This window comes from Balaenoptera physalus, assembly GCF_965194825.1.
Source record: "Balaenoptera physalus genome assembly, chromosome: 13".
Taxonomy (NCBI): Eukaryota; Metazoa; Chordata; class Mammalia; order Artiodactyla; family Balaenopteridae; genus Balaenoptera; species Balaenoptera physalus.
In genome coordinates this window covers 35,091,152-35,114,317 of record NC_138892.1, presented here as the reverse complement: position 1 = coordinate 35,114,317, position 23,166 = coordinate 35,091,152, and the positions used below count along the sequence as shown (strand labels likewise).

The window sequence follows — 23,166 nt, the reverse complement described above, 5'->3', positions numbered from 1 at the left end:
AGAAAGTCTGTGTGCATGTACAATGCATATCATAAGTCTTGTACCATTGCAAAAAGTGAGCAATACCTTTTAACTCTGAACTTCTGAAAAGTCAAACCAATAAAATAAATACATGATAAGTTATAATTCTTTAATTTTTTTGATAGATAATTTTTCTGTACCTCCTCTGTGTCAGACACTGTACTAAGCACTAGAAATACAATGGAGGGAAAACAGACATAGTTTTTGCCTTATATATTAGTTGGGGTTAGTTTTGCCTTATATATTAGTTGGGGTTCTCCAGAGTAACAGAACCAATAGAACCTATATATATATATATATATATATATATATATATATATATATATATATATTCAAATGCTAATCTCTCTGTATACATATATGAATAAATGAGCTTTATTAAAACTGTAGGAGTTCAGAACAGACCTCCCCAAAATATGCTACTTTGGCATTTGGATTATTTTGAGCTAAAGGAAATGGAGACCCTATAGGCTCAAGAGAAATTACTGTCCTTCCCTAACTACTAGAAGAATTTAAACTGGGGCTTTTTCCCAGGAAAAGAGTTTTACCAGAGATAAATTTTTCTAAGTGGCCCCATCTATATGGCAGGGCAAACATCTAGTTACCAAATATCTGCTCTTCTTCTTATCGTCCTGTGAATGACCCTCCTGTCTTTGGAACCCCCAGGCTCCTATCCCATTTCTTAACTCAGGGTGACATATACAGCTCATTTTACCTTCTGCCTTTGAATTTCCTCATATTTGTGGTGTCTCTGATTCTCTCGTGTATGTGGAGTTCTTGCACATATGAAGTAAAATTTGATTTTTTCTACTATTAATCTGTCTCATGTCAATTTAATTCTTAGACCAGCCAGAAGAACCTATAGAAGGTTAGAACCTATAGAACCTATAGAACTGTATAGAAGGGTAAAGAAAAATTTTCTTGTTCATGACATAAGGAATTGGCTCATGTAATTATGGAAGCGAAAATGTCCCGTGATCTGCCATCTGCAAGCAGGAGACCCAGAAAGGCCAGTAACATGATGCCAGTTCTAATCTGAAGACCTGAGGACCAGGAGCATTGAGGGCAGAAGACTTATGTCTCAGACAGAGCACATACACCCTTCCTCTGCCTTTTTGTTCTATTGGCAGATGCTCCCCTACACTGGGGGTGAAGGGTGGGAATTTACTTTGTTCAGTTCACCAATTCAAATGCTAATCTCTTCCAGAAACGCTCTCACAGACACACCCAGAAATAATGTTTAACCAGATATCTGTAACCAGTGGCCCAATAAAGCTGACGAATTAAATTAACCATCACACCTTATGTGTTCTTGCCTTGCCTCTGTAATCATAACTTCATAGAATTACAATGTGCTGCTTTCTTAGTCCGCATTGAAATGACAAAATAAAACATTAATCAAGTGTTACGTTTATTTTCTGCATCCCCAATAAGAGTACCACGGCTATAATTTATCCCCTAGAACAGTGACCTACTTCACAATTATGTTTCAATGAATGATTAAAGTCATCACACCTAAATATATAATTTATGTATTTATTTATTTATTTACTCTAGTTGTGGCGCATGGGCTCTCTTGTTGTGGCACGTGGCCTCTAGAGACCAGGCTCAGTAGTTGTGGCACACAGCTTAGTTGCCCTGTGGCATGTGGGATCTTAGTTCCCCAACTAGGGATTGAACCCGCATCCCCTGCATTGGAAGGCGGATTCTTAACCACTGGACCACCAGGGAAGTCCCTATAATTTATGTATTTAGTTTATAATCTATATAAACTATGGAAGGAGGTATTTGGTTTTATAAAGTAGGAGGGAAAGGTGGGTCATCAGATAGCCTTAGGAATGAGAGAGACTGGAAATAGCACTTGAGAAAGTTTGGCTACAAATGGGAAGAACGATGAGGTAAGACAGTAGCTAGAAGATAAAGTAGAAAAAAGGCAAGAGTTTTAATATTTTTAACTTTTGTCGAGTAGGAAGAAATTCTCCTCTACCCTTCTAGGTTCTCTGGCTGGTCTAAGAATTAGATTGACATGAGACAGATTGACAGGAAAAAAAAAATCACACAAAAGTGAAACGGAGTTCCAATCATGACCCTGGGAACCTTCCCGGGTACAAAAGACCCTTCGTGTTCCCTGTTTCTTGTTTGTAGGAAAAAGACTTTAGTTTCCTAGACCTTCCCCAAGTTCCAAAGAGCAGCACAAGCACTTACTAATTAGGGAAGTGAGGGAATGCAGAAACAAAGGAAAAGCAGTTAAGCAAGAAAAGCAATGGCAATAGCTCTGCATAAAACAGAGTCCTAGTTCCTCCTCAAAGGATATACATAACAATTGGGCACGTAGCTTTGAGTGGTTCTGGAGGAACTAAGACCCCTCACCCAGGTGGAGGATGGTAGGAACCAGAAGGCTGATGATTAAGATTCCCAAAACATCACCCTGTTACCTCACCACCAACCGATCAGAAGAAAGTCATGCACCCTGCAGCCCTCACTACAAATGTTGCCTTTAAAAACCCTGAAAGCCATCAGAAAGTTCAGGTCTTCTGAGCATGAGCTATCTGTTCTCCTTCCTTGGTGCCTGCAATAAATACTGTGTTTTCCTTTACAACAACCCAGTGTCAGTAAATTGGCTTTGCTGCACAGTGAGTGAATGGACTCAAGTTCCCTTTGGTAACAAAAATTTAATTACATGGATATACATGGGAGAGACCCAGGACAACTGAGCAGCTCACCAAAGTAGCAGAAATCCTCACTTTAAATACCATCTTCAGCTAAAGAAAAAAGGGGATTTGGGGGGTAGTGGTTAGGGACTTCAAAGTGGAGGAAAGCAATTCACATGAAAATGGAAAAGCACTTGTATGATACACAAGTGTTTGCTGGGCCACACAGAAACAATGGGACATAGAAAGAAATTTTAACAAGCAGATATTGCTAGGTTCCTCTCTGCCCATCTAGTTCATACTATAGTTATCTTTGGTGATAGTTTACTTTCTGGAATAGGTCCTCTATTTACAATCTTCTAGGCAGTTAGGAGGAAGGTTAAAGTCTCTTCCTGACTCTTTTGGGCCTTGATTGCTTTTAGCTCGAAATAATCTGCATGCCAGATGCATTTTGGAGTGGCAAATTCTGTTCCCCTACACTTTGCTTTGTTTTGTTTTTTCAAGATAGAAGAAACTTGAATAGACCTAGGTGTTGGTGAGAAGTTTGGCAGACTGCTAATTGGCCCCTAAAGTTTCTTCTCTTTACCCACAGAAATAGAGTTTTAGCTGAGCACATAGCCACTCAGTTGGAGACTACATTTCTCAACTTCCCTTGTAGCTAAGGGAAGTTAGACTGACTATGACTGAGTAAGCTGTAACCAGTGGTATGTGAATGGAAGTGATCTTTGTAACTTCTGTAAGTCTCAAAGTGGAATTTTGTGCCCTCCACTTGTGCCCTCCTCTTCTTCCAAAAGGCTGGAATGTGGAAGTTTTGGTGACTTAATTCAACCTCATGGAAGAGCAACAATATGAAGGGAAATTGGTTCTGTGAAGGAATTAGAAACATCTGCAACTCGTCTCCAGACAAAATAGCTAAGAGAGAAATAGCATTTATCTCATTATGCCTTTTTATTTTGAAGTCTCTTTTTCCTAATGGCTTACCCTATACTTAACTAATATAGGGAGGATCCAGTGAGAGGGAGAAGTTAGAAACCATAGTAAAATGAAATAGGTAAGATTCATTAGAAGCTGTAAGAATTAAGAATTAAGAATGAAACTGTATATTACATATGAGTATGAGTACACATGTGAGTATATAATAATATATAAAATCAACCAAAAAAAATAATGCAGGAGGCTGCAAGGGTAAAGATCTTTAAGAGTAAAGCTCTTTTAAGTATATATTGTGGATCTGGCACAGTATGAGGTGCTTTTGAATCTGCACCTCTGATGGGACTTGAGCCCACAATCTTCCAACTGAAACTGCACAACTTGTCTCAGAATTTAATGAAGCTCAGGTTCTTTATGTCTCCTCGCAGAAGGAATTCAGCAAGAGGCAAAGTGATAAGTAAGAAGTAGGTTTATTAGTACAGGACATTTGTGAAGGATACAGGCTGGCAGGCAAGAGGGCTCTGCCCTGAGAACTAAGTGGGCTACATTTTTTATAATCAAAGGAAAAGTGGGGAGGGAGAGAAGACCACCTTCTTCCTCATCTTCGAGTAGACGGCAGGCTTACATCATTAGCTCCTCCTTCACGTTGGATGGGAAAGTTTTTGACCCTATAGGGTCAAGCCAGGACTGTTATTCAAATCAGCACAAGGGTGGTAACATTTACTAAAATATGTTAAATCATCTCAGGTTTCAGTATAATGAGTGTCTTCTACTTTGGAATGTCACCTTTCCCTTATATTCTTGTCCTTGGTATGTGTAGAGGTGCATGTCCTAAGGATCATTATCTTGCTGACCTCCACCAGCAGGATACAAGCCTCATTTTTTCACTGAATGGCCTGGGGCACATCTCGTCTTTTATTTATGGCTTTATTATTAGGCGAGTCTGCGGCATTTCCTAACTTTCTGATAGCTTTCCTGAGTGATCATTAACTTACGGTGGTCTCCCAAAGTTCCCTAAAGTTCCCTCTCTATCTGTAATCCCCTAGTGGGATTTCTAAAACTACCTGTGTAACTATTCCACTCTATCCTTATCATTTTTACATAATGTTATCTCATATAACATTGATTTAACGACCCTAAGAGTAGGTATTACTAAATTAGGTTTTTAGAAGCAGAGAGACAAAAAGGCCTTTTTTTGTCCATGTCTCACAACTATTAAGTGGCTTATTTGGGGTCCAAAGATAAAGTGTCTAATTCCTAATTCCTTGCACATTTTATTATAATTGAATTCTTATTTGAATACTAATTCAAATATCTATCTACTTAAATATCTATCCAACTCAAATGTCTAATATACTACCAAGAAGTAGTTTAAAGAAATATATTAATGGAATACTAGCATATAAAGGATTACTTGTGCTATTTCATGCTTGTGATTAAGGGGAATTCTAACTAAATATGATTCTGCCTCAAGTCCAAGTCCTAAATCTAATTGCCTTTGTTTGCTTGACAGGTTGTTCTATCCAATCAGCCTCTACTTTGTTTTTAAAAAAAAGTCATAATCAGAGGCTCCTCCTTTTACAAACTTCTTCAACTTGCAAACTTTCATAGATTTGAACATACTTTTCAGAACAAAATTATTTTCACCTCTGCCTGTCCCCAATAAATGGCACTAACATTTACTAGTACAGTATTGCTATGGCATTATAAGCATATAAAATTTAGATATATATTTATATATAAGCATATAAAGTTTAGATGTAGCCTTTCATAATTTACCTTGTTCATAGAAGAAGAGCTTTTGTACACTTTATAGTTTGTTCCCGTGTTTCTCAAATCTTACTCAACAAAAAGTCCCATGACCAATGGCTGGTTGGATGCAATCCTCAGAGTGTAGAAGAAGCAGAGCTTACTCTGTAGCCAGATTGCTTGTTTAAATCCCAGATCTTTTTATTTCCTAAATTCAGGTCGTTTTGCAAGTTACTTCGTGGCTCTCTGTGTCAGTTTTCTCATCTGTGGTTAGGGTACCCACCAGAAAAGTTTGTTGTGAAGGTTAAAGGAGATAATTTATGTAATTATAGTTGAAGAATATTCAAGATATAGATTGGTAAAAATATCCTAAACTTTTTGAACCTCTTTCACACACAGTCATTATTCAATCTAGACATTTGTTTTTTCCTTAAGAACAAGTATTAACTGACGCTACACAGTTATTAACAAAATTTTCAAATTAGGAAGCACTGTTAAAAACACCTTTGTAAATATGAAATACACTCCTAAAATCCTAGGAACAGATTTTAAAATTTGTAGAAAGTTGAAAGCTCACATATAAAATGATATTTCTATACTAAACTTCAGCACTATAGTTATCTTTGTCATAGCTTAAACTTTTAAAATAATAATTCTAAAAACTGTAAATATACATACACATATGCTCATAAACACATACACACAGAGTGTGTGTGAAACTGGAATTTTAGTTCTGTTCTCATTTATGTCCATTGATATTACTCATTGCTGTTGTAGGTTGAAACGGACAGTGCTTACACGTGCAACTTCATCATTTCAATGCCTCCCAAAAAACCTTAACACACCAAATTTGGGGGTTAGTTGTGGCTGATGGTTAGACTAAAGACTGAACTCTGTAATAAGAGACTAGAAACCAGAGTATCTTTAAAAAGTTCTTTATTTCTCTTTTAATTGGTAGTCTGTGTCTCTGTTCCAGGGCTGGTATGCCATCTCTACTGTGTTAGAGATGAAGGTACTTTCTATCTGTTGCTCTTCCACTCCACAAAGATTGCCCTTATCCACAGAGCAAAAGGTAGTTCACCCTTTCATCCACATTTCATTCCTGGAAAGGGGAAATGAGAGAGAGGGAGGGCATGAACTTTTCAGTTTTACAGGCATTGCGTGGTTGTTGGAAACATCACTTCCATTCATCTTCATCGACCAGAAACTAGTTACATCACCACCTTAGCAGCAAGAGACGTGAGGAAAATTAATCTTAGCTAGGTGGACATGAGTCCAGCTAAGACTTATATATTAGAAGTGGAGAGAAGGAATTAGAGGAACCAACGTTGGTGTCTACAACAGTTTGCCAAAGCCCAATCCATGTGAATCCAAAGGTTCTAAATTCACTGACCATCTGTTTGCCAACTTCTTTACTTCTGAAAACTGTGGGTTCACACACAGAATAATGAATTATGACTCTGAGGAAAAAATATTTGGAGTTTATTCTTTCACATAGCTTTTAATGCCATATACTGCATTTTCATTGTAAAGGGAAAATAAAGCATAAATAAAACTAGTTTGGGGGTTCAGTGTGGGAAGTTCCCTGGGTAGGGACAGCAAGATGTTACTGTGGGCTTAAGGAAGAGGAAGTAAGAAATAATTCTCAATATCTTTTCAGTATTGATAACAATCCACAAAGGATGTGTTGTGTATGACATATTGCTCTCTTTCCTCTACTGAGAGCAACATCAAGTGAAACATAGAAAAAAATAAAATAGATAATAAGATGCAAAAAATATGGACAGATAAAAGTATAGTAGATAACTTGTGATTTTTTTTTCTGTTGAGGAGAAGGCAAGCCACTTTTTCTTTCTGTTTAAAAAAAAAAAAGACTGTGGTGCTTTTGAAAAGCACGTGACTTTTGAGCTTTTGCACAGCAAAGGAAACTATAAACAAAACAAAAAGACAACCCTCAGAATGGGAGAAAATATTTGCAAACGAATCAATGGACAAAGGATTAATCTCCAAAATATACAAGCAGCTCATGCAGCTCAATATTAAAAAAAACCCACAACCCAATGAAAAAATGGGCAGAAGACCTAAATAGACATCTCTCCAAAGAAGACATACAGATGGCTAAGAGGCACATGAAAAGCTGCTCAACATCACTAATTATTAGAGAAATGTAAATCAAAACTACAATGAGGTATCACCTCACACCAACTAGAATGGGCATCATCAGAAAATCTACAAACAACAAATGCTGGAGAGGGTGTGGAGAAAAGGGAACCCTCTTACACTGTTGGTGGGAATGTAAATGATACAGCCACTATGGAGAACAGTATGGAGGTTCCTTAAAAAACTAAAAATAGAATTACCATATGACCCAGCAGTCTCACTACTGGGCATATACCCAGAGAAAACCATAATTCAAAAAGACACATGCACCCCAATGTTCCTTGCAGCACTATTTACAATAGCCAGGTCATGGAAGCAACCTAAATGCCATCGACAGATGAATGGATAAAGAAGATGTGGTACACATATACAATGGAATATTACTCAGCCATTAAAAGGAATGAAATTGGGTCATTTGCAGAGACATGAATGGACCTAGAGACTGTCATACAGAGTGAAGTAAGTCAGAAAGAGAAAAACAAATATTGTATATTAACGCATATATGTGGAATCTAGAAAAATGGTGCAGATGAAACGGTTTGCAAGGCAGAAATAGAGGCACAGATGTAGAGAAAAAATGCATGGACACCAAGGGGGGAAAGTGGAGGGGCTATGGTTGGATGAACTGGGAGACTGGGAATGACATATATATACTAATATGTATAAAATAGATAACTAATAAGAACCTGCTGTATAAAAATAAATAAAATAAATTAAAAAAAATGAAAAGCGTGTGACTTTTGATTAATAGAATTTATAACATCAATCCAGACCCTGAAGCTCTAATATTTGATAGAATAAAACAAAATAAGGTTAATCTTTTTAAAGTTTAGTACCTTTTTTTGAAAAAAAAAGTGTTTGTCTAGGACTTAGATGTTACAAATAATTGTATAGTGGATTTTAATTTTAATTTCTATTTTTAAATTTTAGTTTCTTAATAAAACTTTGATTCAAAAAGCATTTAGTGCCTGACAGCCTCTGCGGTCAGTCTAAGCTCTGGCTGCACTATCTAAAGAATAAGCACCTGTGTGGCTGCTCCAAAATGCACCTGTCTCCTGGGTTCTGAAGAAGTAACAGCGCATGCTGTGGAGGCAATGGGCTTCCTCCTCCATGTAAAACATGTGGCACAGGGAAGAGCAGAACTAGTAATCAAAATAAAAACCACAACCAGTGAGAAAAATAAGAGATAAGATACAGCTCAAGAAGGAATTAGTGAGTTGGAATGTCAGATTGAAGAATTATTTCAGAAGGCATCAAGAAACAATAATCTAATAGTTCAAAAAATAATTAAAAAAAACTAAGAGACATATAGGATAGAAATAGAAGTGCTTGGGGTTTAGTATGGATAAATTATTTAACTCATAAGCAGGTAAACCAACCACATCTAAACGTATCTCAGAGTACACTTTAACTCGTGTGAAATTATAAAGCTGTATTTCCTTATGGGAAAAAAAAAAGGACAGGAAAAGAAGACAGTTTCTAAGGTTAGTGATAAACATAAAGTGAAAATCAAGAGATCAAAGAAACTGATGCTTTTTTAGCCAGAAAATATGTTTAAAGAATGGCATATCAAATGTCACTTCATTTGGACAAGATTCGTGACACTGTTTCAGAGAGGGTTTCTTTTCTGGCAAAAGATAGTCATCACACAAGAGATAGAACTTTAGTGAAATTTAAAATGTGGTTAACTTTCCACGTGAGGCTATGATTAAATTTAAAAGAAATTCAAGAGTTTCTACAAATAATTTCATGAGGCAATAGGATGCTGAAGTCACTTGTACTGCCACTGAAATTCACTGTAAGTTGGTTTGGAAATTATATTTGCTTCTGAATAGACAATCGGAGCCATGAAGAGGTGGCCACAGCTGACGTGTTGCCATGGTAGCATTTCCTCCCCAGCTGAGGAAGCTATACAGAAGAAAGGATATAGGTCAGAAAGTGTTTACACTAACAAAACAACTGCATATTAAAATCAAATGCTTTTGTAAACATCATATGCCAAAAGAGAATTGTGAATCCTAGTTTCAAGCTATTAAAAACAGACTGATTCATCTTTGGGATGATGTAGTAAGCTGCGAGCACAGTGAGACAAGGGACATTCAAGGTCAAGAATACTCTCTTCCCTGCATATTGGCAGTTGAATTTTAAAAAATGGGGTCATGATAAAACTTTTTCCTATGGGTTTCTTCTGAGTTCCTTGAAATAGAGATATATTCAACTGAAGAATTCTCCCAGAAGGCAATTCATCTCACAATGAATTACCCCAGGGTAAGAAGGATAAACTCTATACTCAATAAATATCTGTGGGTTATTAATTCTGTACCCTTATTGATGGCCAAAATTTCTGAAATGTAATTGAAATCAGATATAATTAAAGAGAAGGAGAAAATAAGGGTGAGAAATGAAGAAAGAGATTGAGTAAAATTAGTCAATAGCCCAGAAGTAGAAAGAGTGAAAGAAAGAAATAACAAAAGTAGAAAAGAAGAAAAGATGGAAGGAAAAAAGAAAAAGGAAAGAAGGAAGGAAGGAAGGAGGGAAGAGAGGAAAGACCTCAGGGAGTATCATAGTCTCCCTGAAAAATGATGAAGGTGGCATTTGCAAGGCAGTGGCTGAAATGAAAATTTGTAGTTTGCCTTCACCGCATCCATCAGTCCCCAAGCCATCAGACAACCCTAACTTTTCTCATCTGGGGAATTCACACTTTGCATTTTTATTAACTTTGGTTTGGATGGGGTTAACTGGATGCCCAGTTCTAAGGGTAGTATATGATAGGCTTAAGCTAATAGTATATCTCATTATTCACTGAACAAAGTGATTAATTCAGATAGGCAGATGATCCAATCTGACTCAGTACTTACATGTTTTTTGGAGTTTCTAAAAAAGAAAAGCTCTTTCAATCTTCTCCTGGAGTGGCAGTATGAAGATTTGAGGTCTCTCTGCAGCCATCTTGGGATCACTAGGAAAAAGCTTGAAGCTAGTAGAAGCCATCAATTGAAGCTGGGGATAGAGATATCACAGGGAAAGGTGAACCAAGGCATGGATTGAGTGACATTTCAGCCTTGAAGCAAACTGTACTGGAAGACAGAGCTGCTTGTTTAGGCATGGGCTGTTGTTTAGTTGCAGGGACAATTACATTCTTGATTTTGTCTAAACCAGTTTGAGTTGGGTTTTCCATTTCTTGATTTGAGAAAGAATTCTGATAAAATTCCCCTTACTTCCCAAATCCTCCCCCTCTTTTGAGCCAAAGGAAGATAACTGAAGTAACTGAGCACAAAATAGTAGTTGTATCCTTGGGTTCAGAATCCATGAAAATCCCTGGAACATCCATTTGTGACTCCCTATGTGTAAGGCACTAGAAAGGTTATGACTATAACAAGACAAAGTCTGTGACATTAAATGCACAGAAATGAGCAGGAGACTAGAATAGGTAACAAATACTTAGCAATGAGGTAGATATTTTATTTTCACCATTTACGAACAAGAAAATTGAGGTACTGAATCTAAGAAACTGCCTCGAGAGGTGACAGAAGTGATGTAGGATGGAGATGTGAAATAAGGCACTTTGATTTTCACGAACTATGGGCCAAAAAAATAGTAGCAAATATTATATGCTGTCTGTATTAAATTCATATACAATATATACCATCTGTTTATTGTTATATCTATTAGTAATAAAAACCGTGTAACTGTTGTTACCATTAAGAATTTGATTAGCTTTTGTCTCTGTTTCCTAAGAGGGAAACTAAATCCCTTGGGTTTCCTTAGTGATAGGAGCTTTTTGTTACTTATAGTGGGCCCTGATAGTTTATACTAGTAAGGTGACTCATGGTGGGCCCCTAATGATCTTACACTAAAAGATAATTTAGAATGATGTAGGCCACTGCAGAAAGATAAATTGTGTGATTAAAGGGTTGGAGCTTTGAGCCACAAGATATCAGCCAAAGTTCTGACCTCCAGGGAGGGGAGGGAGGTTAGAGATTGAGTTCAATCATATGGTCAATGATTTAATCAGTTGTGCCTATGTAATGAAATTGCGGTGAAAATTCTGGGCATGGAAAATCAGTGAAGCTTCTTGGTTGGTGAATACACTGATGTGATGGGAGGGTGAGGTGGCCCCGATTCCACAGGGAAAGGACGTAGAAGCTCGCTGTTCCTTCCCAGAACATGAATTCCCTTCTGCACCTCATTTTGTAATAGGGACAGAGTGCTTTCAAGATATTTCGCTTGCTGCCAAAATCAGCTGAGGTAAGTTGGTGGGAAGGAGCTGCTGAGGCTCAAGTGATTATATGACTCCAGAGTCTATACGAAGTGGATCCAGAGTTCAACTTCAGGTTATTTAATTCTTAACTCTGTTTTTTCTGTCATAACATACTGGTCAAAGGATTAATGTCAGCTTTTGCTAAATCAATAAACAGGGAACACGTATTTGCATATTCATTATTTATTATCATTTTTATAGTTCCTGAAAGAGTACTTCCTCACTTCTCCATAATACTCTGCAAACAGTCTTATTTCCCATGAGAAAGGGAACTTAGAAGAAAACCACTAGCATTGCCAGGAAGTACAGAGTGCTGATTTAATGTCGCTGATCATGATTTTATAGTGTTCTGCGCAGGAGTAATATTCAGTATTTTCTCCAGCAAACTTCAGCTACACGAAAGCCAGCATAGAGTTGGCTGCTAAGATTAAGGGAGAGATAAGGGTGGTTGTAAAGAAGTTACTTATGAATCATGAATCTTATTAAGTAAAAAAAGAGGGGAAGACAGGTGGTAGGTGTGAATAATGAGGCTGTGGAGGGGGTCAATAGACAAAAGTACTACAAAGGTAAAAGAACTGTTTTCATGGGGCACTTATGAGGGCACAGTGGCAGGACCTGAAGGCAGAAGCAAAGATATTTTTCTGGTTTCATGTTAAGTCTTCTGAGTCCAGAAGGCCAAGAAGCTCAACCACCCTAGTTGGTTGGATTTAAAAGAAAAGATTTATAGCTCAAACAAGGGTAGACTCAGAAGTAAACACTAAAACTCAGTATATTTTCAAATCCTAGAGATTGAAACACAAACTTTTTAATTCTGTGACTGTTTTGTTCACAATTGCTTTTGAAGTTATTGGTATTGTTAGAAAATTTTCATGTGAAAGACCAGTGGAGTCACATGGCACACACCTGATCCATCAGAAGTTCAGTGAACAGGAGATTGGTTCAAGACGGCGGAATAGAAGGACGTGCTCTCCCTCTTGCAAGAACACCGGAATCACAAGTAACTGCTGAACAATCATCGATAGGAAGACAATGGAACTCACCAAAAAAGATATCCCACATCCAAAGACAAAGGAGAAGCCACAGTGAGAACGTAGGAGGGGAGCAATCACAATAAAATCAAATCCCATAACTGCTGGTTGGGTGACTCACAAACTAGAGAACACATACCACAGAAGTCCACCCAATGGAATGAAGGTTCGGAGCCTCACATCCGGCTTCCCAACCTAGGGGTCTGGCAATGGGAGGAAGAATTCCTAGAGAATCAGACTTTGAAGGCTAGCAGGATTTGATTGCAGGACTTCGACAGGACTGGGGGAAACAGAGACTCCACTCTTGGAGGGCACACACAATGTAGTGTGTGCATCAGGACCCAGGGGAAGGAGCAGTAACCACATAGGAGACTGAACCAGACCTACCTGCTAGTGTTGGAGGGTCTCCTGCAGAGGCAGGGGGTGGCTGTGGACAAGGACACTGGCAGCAGAAGTTCTGGGAAGTACTCCTTGGCATGAGCCCACCCAGAGTCCACCATTAGCCCCACCAAAGAGCCCAGGTAGACCCAGTGTTGGGTCGCCTCAGGACAAACAACCAACAGGGAGGGAACCCAGCCCCAACCATCAGCAGTCAAGCAGATTAAAATTTTACTGACCTCTGCCCACCAGAGCAACAGCCAGCTCTACCCACCACCAGTCCCTCCCATCAGGAAACTTGCACAAGCCTCTTAGATAGCCTCATCCACCAGAGGGCAGATAGCAGAAGCAAGAAGAACTACAATCCTGCAGCCTGTGGAACAAAAACCACATTCACAGAAAGATAGACAAGATGAAAAGGCAGAGGGCTATGTACCAGATGAAGGAACAAGATAAAACTCCAGAAAAACAACTGAATGAAGTGGAGATAGGCAACCTTCCAGAAAAAGAATTCAGAATAATGATAGTGGAGATGATCCAGGACCTCGGAAAAAGAATGGAGGCAAAGATTGAGAAGATGCAAGAAATGTTTAACAAAGACCTAGAAGAATTAAACAACAAACAAACAGAGATGAACAATACAATAACTGAAATGAAAACTACACTAGAAGGAATCAGTAGCAGAATAACTGAAGCAGAAGAACAGATAAGTGACCTGGAAGACAGAATGGTGGAATTCACTGCTGTGGAACAGACTAAAGAAAAAAGAATGAAAAGAAATGAAGACAGTCTAAGAGACCTCTGGGAAAACATTAAACGCAACAACATTCGCATTATAGGGGTCCCAGAAGGACAAGAGAGAGAGAAAGGACCCGAGAAAATATTTGAAGAGATTACATTCAAAAACTTCCCTAACATGGGAAAGGAAATAGCCACCCAAGTCCAGGAAGCCCAGCGAGTCCCATACAGCATAAACCCAAGGAGAAACACTCCAAGACACATAGTAATCAAATTGGCAAAAATTAAAGACAAAGAAAAATTATTGAAAGCAGCAAGGGAAAAATGACAAATAACATACAAGGGAACTCCCATAAGGTTAACAGCTGATTTCTCAGCAGAAACTCTACAAGCCAGAAGGGAGCGGCATGATATACTTAAAGTGATGAAAGGAAAGAAGCTACAACCAAGATTACTCTACCCAGAGGGACCTCATTCAGATTTGATGGAGAAATAAAAAGCTTTACAGACAAGCAAAAGCTAAGAGAATTCAGCACCACCAAACCAGCTCTACAACAAATGCTAAAGGAACTTCTCTAAGTGGGAAACACAAGAGAAGAAAAGGACCTACAAAAACGAACCCAAAACAATTAAGAAAATGGTCATAGGAACATACATATCGATAATTACCTTAAACGTGAATGGCTTAAATGCTCCAACCAAAAGACACAGGCTCGCTGAATGGATACAAAAACAAGACCCATCTATATGCTGTCTACAAGAGACCCACTTCAGACTTAGGGACACATACAGACTGAAAGTGAGGGGATGGAAAAAGATATTCCATGCAAATGGAAATCAAAAGAAAGCTGGAGTAGCAATACTCATATCAGATAAAATAGACATTAAAATAAAGAATGTGACAAGACACAAGGAAGGACACTGCACAGTGATCAAGGGATCAATCCAAGAAGAAGATATAAAGTTATAAATATATATGCACCCAACATAGGAGCACCTCAATACATAAGGCAACTGCTAACAGCTATAAAAGAGGAAATCGACAGTAACACAATGATAGTGGGGGACTTTAACACCTCACTTACACCAATGGACAGATCATGCAAACAGAAAGGTAATAAGGAAACCAAACCTTTAAATGACACAATAGACCAGATAGATTTAATTGATATTTATAGGACATTCCATCCCAAAACAGCAGATTACACTTCTCAAGTGCGCACGGAACATTCTCCAGGATAGATCACAGCTTGGCTCACAAATCAAGCCTCGGTAAATTTAAGAAAATTGAAATCATATCAAGCATCTTTTCTGACCACAACGCTATGAGATTAGAAAAAACGCTATGAGATTAGGGAAAAAACGTAAAAAAACACAAACACATGGAGGCCAAACAATACGTTTCTAAATAACCAAGAGATCACTGAAGAAATCAAAGAGGAAATCAAAAAATACCTAGAGACAAATGACAATGAAAACACGACGATCCAAAACCTATGGGATGCAGCAAAAGCAGTTCTAAGAGCAAGTTTATAACTATACACGGCTACCTCAAGAAACAAGAAAAATCTCAAATAAACAATCTATCCTTACACCTAAAGGAACTAGAGAAAGGAGAACAAACAAAAGCCAAAGTTAGCAGAAAGAAAGAAATCGTAAAGAAATCATAAAAATCAGAGCAGAAATAAATGAAATAGAAACAAAGAAAACAATTGCAAATCTCAATAAAACTGAAAGCTGGTTCTTTGAGAATAAACAAAATTGGTAAACCATTAGCCAGACTCATCAAGAAAAAGAGGGAGAGGACTCAAATCAATACAATTAGAAATGAAAAAGAAGTTACAACACACACCGCAGAAATACAAAGCATCCTAAGAGACTACTACAAGCAACTCTATGCCATTAAAATGGACAACCTGGAAGAAATGGACAAATTCTTAGAAAGGTATAACCTTCCAAGACGGAACCAGGAAGAAATAGAAAATATGAACAGACCAATCAAAAGTAATGAAATTGAACTGTGATTAAAAATCTTCCAACAAACAAAAGTCCAGGACATGATGGCTTCACAGGTGAGTTCTATCAAACATTTAGAGAAAAGCTAACACCCCTCCTTCTCAAACTCTTCCAAAAAACTGCAGAGGAAGGAACACTCCCAAACTCATTCTATGAGGCCACCATTACCCTGATACCAAAACCAGACAAAGATACTATAAGAATAGAAAATTACAGTCCACTATCACTGGTGAATATAGATGCAAAAATCCTCAACAAAATACTAGCAAACAGAATCGAACAACACATTAAAAGGATCATACACCATGATCAAGTGGGACTTATCCCAGGGATGCAAGGATTCTTCAATATACACAAATCAATCAATGTGATACACCATATTAACAAATTGAAGAATAAAAACCATATGATCATCTCAGTAGATGCAGAGAAAACTTTTGACAAAATTCAACACCCATTTATGATAAAAACTCTCCAGAAAGTGGGCATAGAGGGAACCTACCTCAACATAATAAAGGCCATATATAACAAACCCACAGCAAACATCATTCTCAACAGTGAAAAACTGAAAGCCTTTCCTTTAAGATCAGGAAGAAGACAAGGATGTCCACTCTCACCACTATTATTCAACATAGTTTTGGAAGTCCTAGCCACGGCAATCAGAGAAGAAAAATAAATAAAAGGAATACAAATAGGAAAAGAAGAAGTAAAACTGTCACTGTTTAGATGACATGATACTATACATAGAGAATCCTAAAGATCCCACTAGAAAACTACTAGAGCTAATCAATGAATTTGGTAAAGTTGCAGGATACAAAATTAATGCACAGAAATCTCTTGCATTCCTATACACTAATGATGAAAAATCTGAAAGAGAAATTAATGAAACACTCCCATTTACCACTGCAACAAAAAGAATAAAATACCTAGGAATAAACCTACCTAGGGTGACAAAAGACCTGTATGCAGAAACCTATAAGACACTGATGAAAGAAATTAAAGATGATACCAACAGATGGAGAGATATACCATGTTCTTGGATTGGAAGAATCAATATTGTGAAAATGACTATACTACCCAAAGCAATCTACAGATTCAATGCAATCCCTACCAAACTACCAATGGCATTTTTCACAGAACTAGAACAAAAAATCTTAAAATTTGTATGGAGACACAAAAGACCCCGAATAGCCAAAGCAGTCTTGGGGAAAAAAGCAGAGCTGGAGGAATCAGACTCCCTGACTTAAGACTATACTACAAAGCTACAGTAATCAAGACAATATGGTACTGGCACAAAAACAGAAATATAGATAAATGGAACAAGATAGAAAGCCCAGAGATAGACCCATGCACATATGGTCAACTAATCTATGACAAAGGAGGCAAGGATATACAGTGGAGAAAAGACAGTCTCTTCAATAAGTTGTGCTGGGAAAACTGGACAGCTACATTGAAAAGAATGAAATTAGAACACTCCCTAACACCATACACAAGAATAAACTCAAAATGGATCAGAGACCTAAATGTAAGACCGGACACTCTAAAATTCTTAGAGGAAAACTTAGGAAGAGCATTCTTTGACATAAATCACAGCAAGATCTTTTTTGATCCACCTCCCAGAGTAATGGAAATAAAAACAAAAATAAACAAATGGGACCTAATGAAACTTCAAAGCTTTTGCACAGCAAAGGAAACCATAAACAAGACGAAAAGACAACCCTCAGAATGGGAGAAAATATTTGCTAACGAATCAACAGACAAAGGATTAATCTCCAAAATATATAAACAGCTCAAGCAGCTTGATATTAAAAAAACAAACAACCCAATCTAAAAATGGGCAGAAGACCTAAATAGACGTTTCTCCAAAGAAGACATACAGATGGCCAAGAAGCACATGAAAAGGTGCTCAACAGCACTAACTTTTAGAGAAATGCAAATCAAAACTACAATGAGGTATCACCTCACACCAGTTAGAATGGGCATCCTCAGAAAATCTACAAACAACAAATCCTGGAGAGGATGTGGAGAAAAGGGAACCCTCTTGCACTGTTGGTGGGAATGTAAATTGATACAGCCACTATGGAGAACAGTAGGGAGGTTCCTTAAAAAACTTAAAATAGAATTACCATTTGACCCACCAATCCCACTACTGGGTATATACCCAGAGAAAACCGTAATTCAAAAAGAAACATGCACCCTTATGTTCATTGCAGCACTATTTACAATAGCCAGGTCATGGAAGCAACCTAAATGCCCATCGACAGATGAATGGGTAAAGAAGTTGTGGTACATATATACAATGGAATATTACTCAGCCATAAAATGGAAAGAAATTGGGTCATTTGTAGAGACGTGGATGGACCTAGAGACTGTCATACAGAGTGAAGTAAGTCAGAAAGACAAAAACAAATATTGTATATTAACGCATATATGTGGAACCTAGAAAAATGGGACAGATGAACTAGTTTGCAGGGCAGAAATTGAGACACAGATGTAGAGAACAAACGTATGGACACCAAGGGGGGAAAGCGGCAGGGGCTGGTGGTGGTGGTGTGATGAACTGGGAGATTGGGATTGACATGTACAGGTACAATGAGTCACTCTTGTCATTTAAGGAAGTTTCCCATCAGTGTAGGGAACTGTTTATCAGGCAAGTTCCCAGGTGTAAGCTAAGAGGCCACCTTATATGCAGTGTTTTCTAAGAGTAGACAGTCTCAGGCCTACTACACTAACTCTTTCCTGCACAGAAGGTCTTCAGAAAATTTATGAGGTAAAGGATACTGCCTTTTATTCCAAGTATGAGAACACAAGTGAAAGATGCATCCATGTTTTTGTTAATAAATTAATTTATTTGATGTATTCTTGCGATATGATGGGGACACTAAATCACAGTCCTCAAAGCTGACCTATATGTGGACTGTGGTTGAGGCCTTAGGCTGAGAACAAATAGCTTGAAAACACCCTCATGTTCAATAGTATAATGCAAGACATTCTTGCACGTCTTGCAAAGAGGGTGGACCAAGTGAATTGGGCAAACCTTAGCCTATACCCTACCTTAAAAGTTTATGGAGTGGTGGTGGTAGAGGGCTTAAAGAAACCCATATGCTCAGAAATTGAGAGGACTCTTGTTTTCATCCTCTTGGTAACACATGAATCTCCCTATAGAAGCCTAGGGAACAAGAAGGTCCACCGAGCTATGGTTGTAATATTGGGGCTTATAGATTTTAATTTAGAGAAAATAAAGATAGGTAATGTTTCTGAAAAAGCTGAATTTTCTGATGAAAAATCCACTTCTGGTACAGTGTCTATAGATTGAACAGAGACATCAGAAATATTATAGAAAAAAGATTGGTTGGCTTTGAAATAGACCAAAAGTGAAAGATGGGAAAATGGTGTTTGCAATATTTTTAATAATATGGATGAATATATGACATGATAAACATCATATAATAATATGTGTAATAAATTGGTATGATGGGATGCAAGGTTACCTGTTTGTGTTTAGTAAGAATTACTAATTAAAAGCACAGTTTCATATATCCAATAATAGTCCAGGCATGTTTGAGTTGAAAGAAAATGTCTATACCTGAAAGTCAAACATCAATAAACACAAAAGTATACACTAAAACTCAGTATCTTTATATCATAGAGTCTTGAAAAATAACCCTCTCAATGTTGTGACTATTTTGTTTTTAATTCATTTTGAGGTCGTTGGTAATGTTTACCAAATTTTCTTGTAGAAGTATTTCAGACCTTTCAAAACATGTTGTATTTTTTAACACAGAATAAATTCTTATAATCTCAATTGATCTAAATTTGTTGCCCTGTGACATGTTGGCCATTTTTCATTCAGTGGTATTTAGACACACTAGATAGTGATATACTTAATACAACAGGAATATTGCTTATTTTGTTGTTAAATCTGGTCTTGTTGCTTAACTCTTTCCCAATACTTTCTGTTTTCTGGAGTTTCAATAGTAATAAAATACATTTCAAAAAGAAAAAAATTAGCATTTCCTCCCAAGTGAAATAAAATCAAATAAATGAATAAATAGTAAACAACTTACACTGAAATATCAGTTATAAAATCTGATTTACTCATACCATAATGTGTTATACCCTAGAAAATTATAATGAAATGACTGAATTTTTTCGTATAATATCTTCTTTCTAATTCCACTACATATAATAATTTAAATGCTATTTATACACATACATTTACACACATATTAAACCAATTTTCTGATTAAAAAAACTGTAGAGATTCTTACAAACATATTCTGTGGTCCAGTATCTTTTATACTTTTTCCCTGAAATAAAATGTGCAACTGGGATGAACTATTAATTAAAGAAGTGAGCAGTTCTGCATGTTTTTCATTCCATAAATCTTTTCAGACATTCAGGAGACTGTCTACTATACTTGAGTACAGTTAATAATAAGCTTTAATACTTTTCAACAATGATTACACACTTTGTTTTCATATTACAAATGCTCTTGTAAAAAAAAAGTTTCCTTTTACTTTGTTTCAAATATTCAGAATATTAGCAAAGGCTAATCTTAAAATAATTTGATTTGTCAAGAAATAGCTTCTGCTTTCCCTGGTTTTATCATTTATATAGTGTTAAAACCCATTATCATTCAACAAATATTTATAGATTTACTGGAAATATGCCATTATCCTCTTTCATTTAATGGGTGACTTCAAAAGAAAAAGGAATAGAGAAGAAAAATGAAGAGGTTAAACAATGAAGCATGACAGGTAATGTAAAAAATAAAAAGTTTTTTTTTTCTTTTGTAGCCTTATATCATGGCAGTAAAAACATTAGATTTTTATGTTTTCTGTTTGCCAGGGGCTCTTATGTCCCTGAAGAATTATTCCCCTAAGATCAGAAAGAGAAAATAAAGGCATACACATATATTTAAAATGTTGCAAACATTAAACAAACAGGACTAACAGTATTTCTACTGTATTCTCTTAAAATTTTGTTTCATTGAAATCCTTTTAAAGAAGTTTCTGCCAACATCTCTCATTCAGGTGCCTGGAGAAGGGAAATGTGGGTGGCAGTGACTAACCGAACTAGCAGCTATTGTTTACCAAACAAATTTGGACAGATTTTATCTGTGATTGCCAAATGGAATCAAAACCATAGAGTACAGAGTCAGACAACCTCAGAGGGCAGTTGGGGTTTTTGTTTGTTCAGTTTTTTTTTGGTCTTTTTTTTTGCCACACCTTGCAGCTTGCGGGATCTTAGTTCCCTGACCAGGGATCAAACCCGTGCCCCCTGCAGTGGAAGTGCAGAGTCCTAACCACTGGACCGCCAAGGAATTCCAGGCAATAGGGTTTTATAACTGATGGCATACTGAGTAATCTGACCCATTAAAGATCATTAACATTTATTGGCCACCTACATTGTGAAGTACTGAGCAAGGCTTTAGAGGTCACTTTTGTCTCAGACCCTTTCTTCCTTCCTACTTGCTGTTTCCTCTTGCTTGCTGTGCTCTTTCCCCTTATCCTCTCATTTCCTTTGGTTCTTCATTCAGAAGTCATTTTCTCCATGAGGCCATCTTTGTACAGCCTATTTCAAACTGCAATCTTCGTAATTCCCCAACACTCCTTATTCTACTTCCTGACTTATTTTTTCCTCTACAGCACTTCCCACCATCTGACATAATAATTTTGTTTATATGTTGTTGTTTGGATCTGCTGACTTGAATGTAACCTTCATGATATTTTGTTTCCTTTGTTTTATCCACTACTCTTTCTCTAGCACTTAGAACACTGCCCAAGAAGTAGCAGTTGCTCAATAAGTAACTGTTGAATGAGTGACTCTCCTTTTTGAAGTGCTCTCTGATTTCCTAAAGCAAACTTAGGCATTTTCCTTCTGGGTGTCCATAAAAATTATAACATGAACACAATTTATTTGTTCACATGTCAGGATGTGTGACTGACTCTGAGTTTAACCACAGGGACAGGGCTGGTTACCTAATTTAGAGAGCCCAGCGCAAAATGTGAATGTGAGGTCCCTTGTTCAAAAGTTAAGAATTTCAAGATGGCAACTGCCAAGTATTAAGCCAAGTGTGGAGCTCTTCTAAAGACAAGTTGTATGTTCCTGAAGCTAGCCCTGAAGAGGAACTATACATGTATCTATTCATCTTCATATCTCATAAGTAAGTAATGTCCCTGGCATATAGTAGGTTCTCCATAAATGCTTGTTGACTGAATGCATCCATCTTTATCTGGGAGAAGAAAAGAAGATAAAAGGAATTTTTAAGTAGTTCACTTATATAGCACCATCACAAAATAGTCCTGATTTTTGGAAACATAATTAAAATGGGGAGCCTGAAGTAAGCTAAATGTGTTTTGCAAGTGATATAACAACTTGCAGGGGAAGTCAGGATTATGTGTTGCCCTTAATTTTAATTCACTGTTTCACTTCTGATCCAGATTGATTTTCAGAACTTTCTACGTTTTCTACTTCAGAAATGAAAAACAAATATTGAGAGAGATATGATCCTGATCTAGTCTATCTTACCAAGTAAGTCTTTATTTTATTCAAGGTGTAAAGCAACACCTTTTAAAACAATGTTTCCTAAAATCATAAAGGTGACAGATTTGATCAGTAGTGCATATATTTTGTGATTTAACTGTAGTAACTGAAAATAGGCAATCTAGTATCTAGAGACCTTTTTTGTTTCTTTGATACAAAAAACAAATATATCAGAATATATTTCTATAATATTTATTTGATTACAAATAAGTTGGTTCTCAACTCCCAAGTAGGAGAGAGATTTTTGCTATCAGTGTGTTCCTGTGGCATATTTTAGAGAAAACAGGAATTTGAAAATGAGCTTTAAATCCCAAGAGAATTTCCCTTAAATTTAGAAGGCATGTCTGTTTACAGGTCACTTCAGAGAAAATGGTTATTCTACTTTCTTTTGTGCTGACTAAAAAAAAAAAAAAAAAGTCCATAGGTCTCTGTAATCTGCAGTGTACTGAATAGACAGATGAAAAGAGATATGATTGAATTAGTAAATGAGAGTGAGCCTTCTATAGGAGCAGATCCTTCTATGCAGGATCTTCAGTTAATCTATTCTTTCTTCATTTCCTCAAGGTCAAGGCAGCCTTTTCCTATAAAGGACAGCAATATTATAATACCTCATATCTGTATAGCAGCTTTTATTTTTTCAAAGGACTTTTTTTCTGTTCTCACAGTATCATTGTTAGGAAAATACAAC

At 37.0% G+C, this 23,166-nt stretch overlaps 1 long non-coding RNA gene across 1 annotated transcript; it reads right to left on the bottom strand.

The window, feature by feature from the left end:
• Window positions 1–6,270: 6,270 nt before the first annotated feature.
• On the bottom strand, window positions 6,271–15,414 carry LOC309640455. Its single transcript, XR_014252238.1, has 2 exons — window positions 10,370–15,414; window positions 6,271–6,453 (listed from the first exon to the last, which is right to left on the bottom strand). It is a non-coding gene; the product is annotated as an uncharacterized lncRNA (long non-coding RNA).
• Between the last annotated feature and the right edge of the window lie 7,752 nt (window positions 15,415–23,166).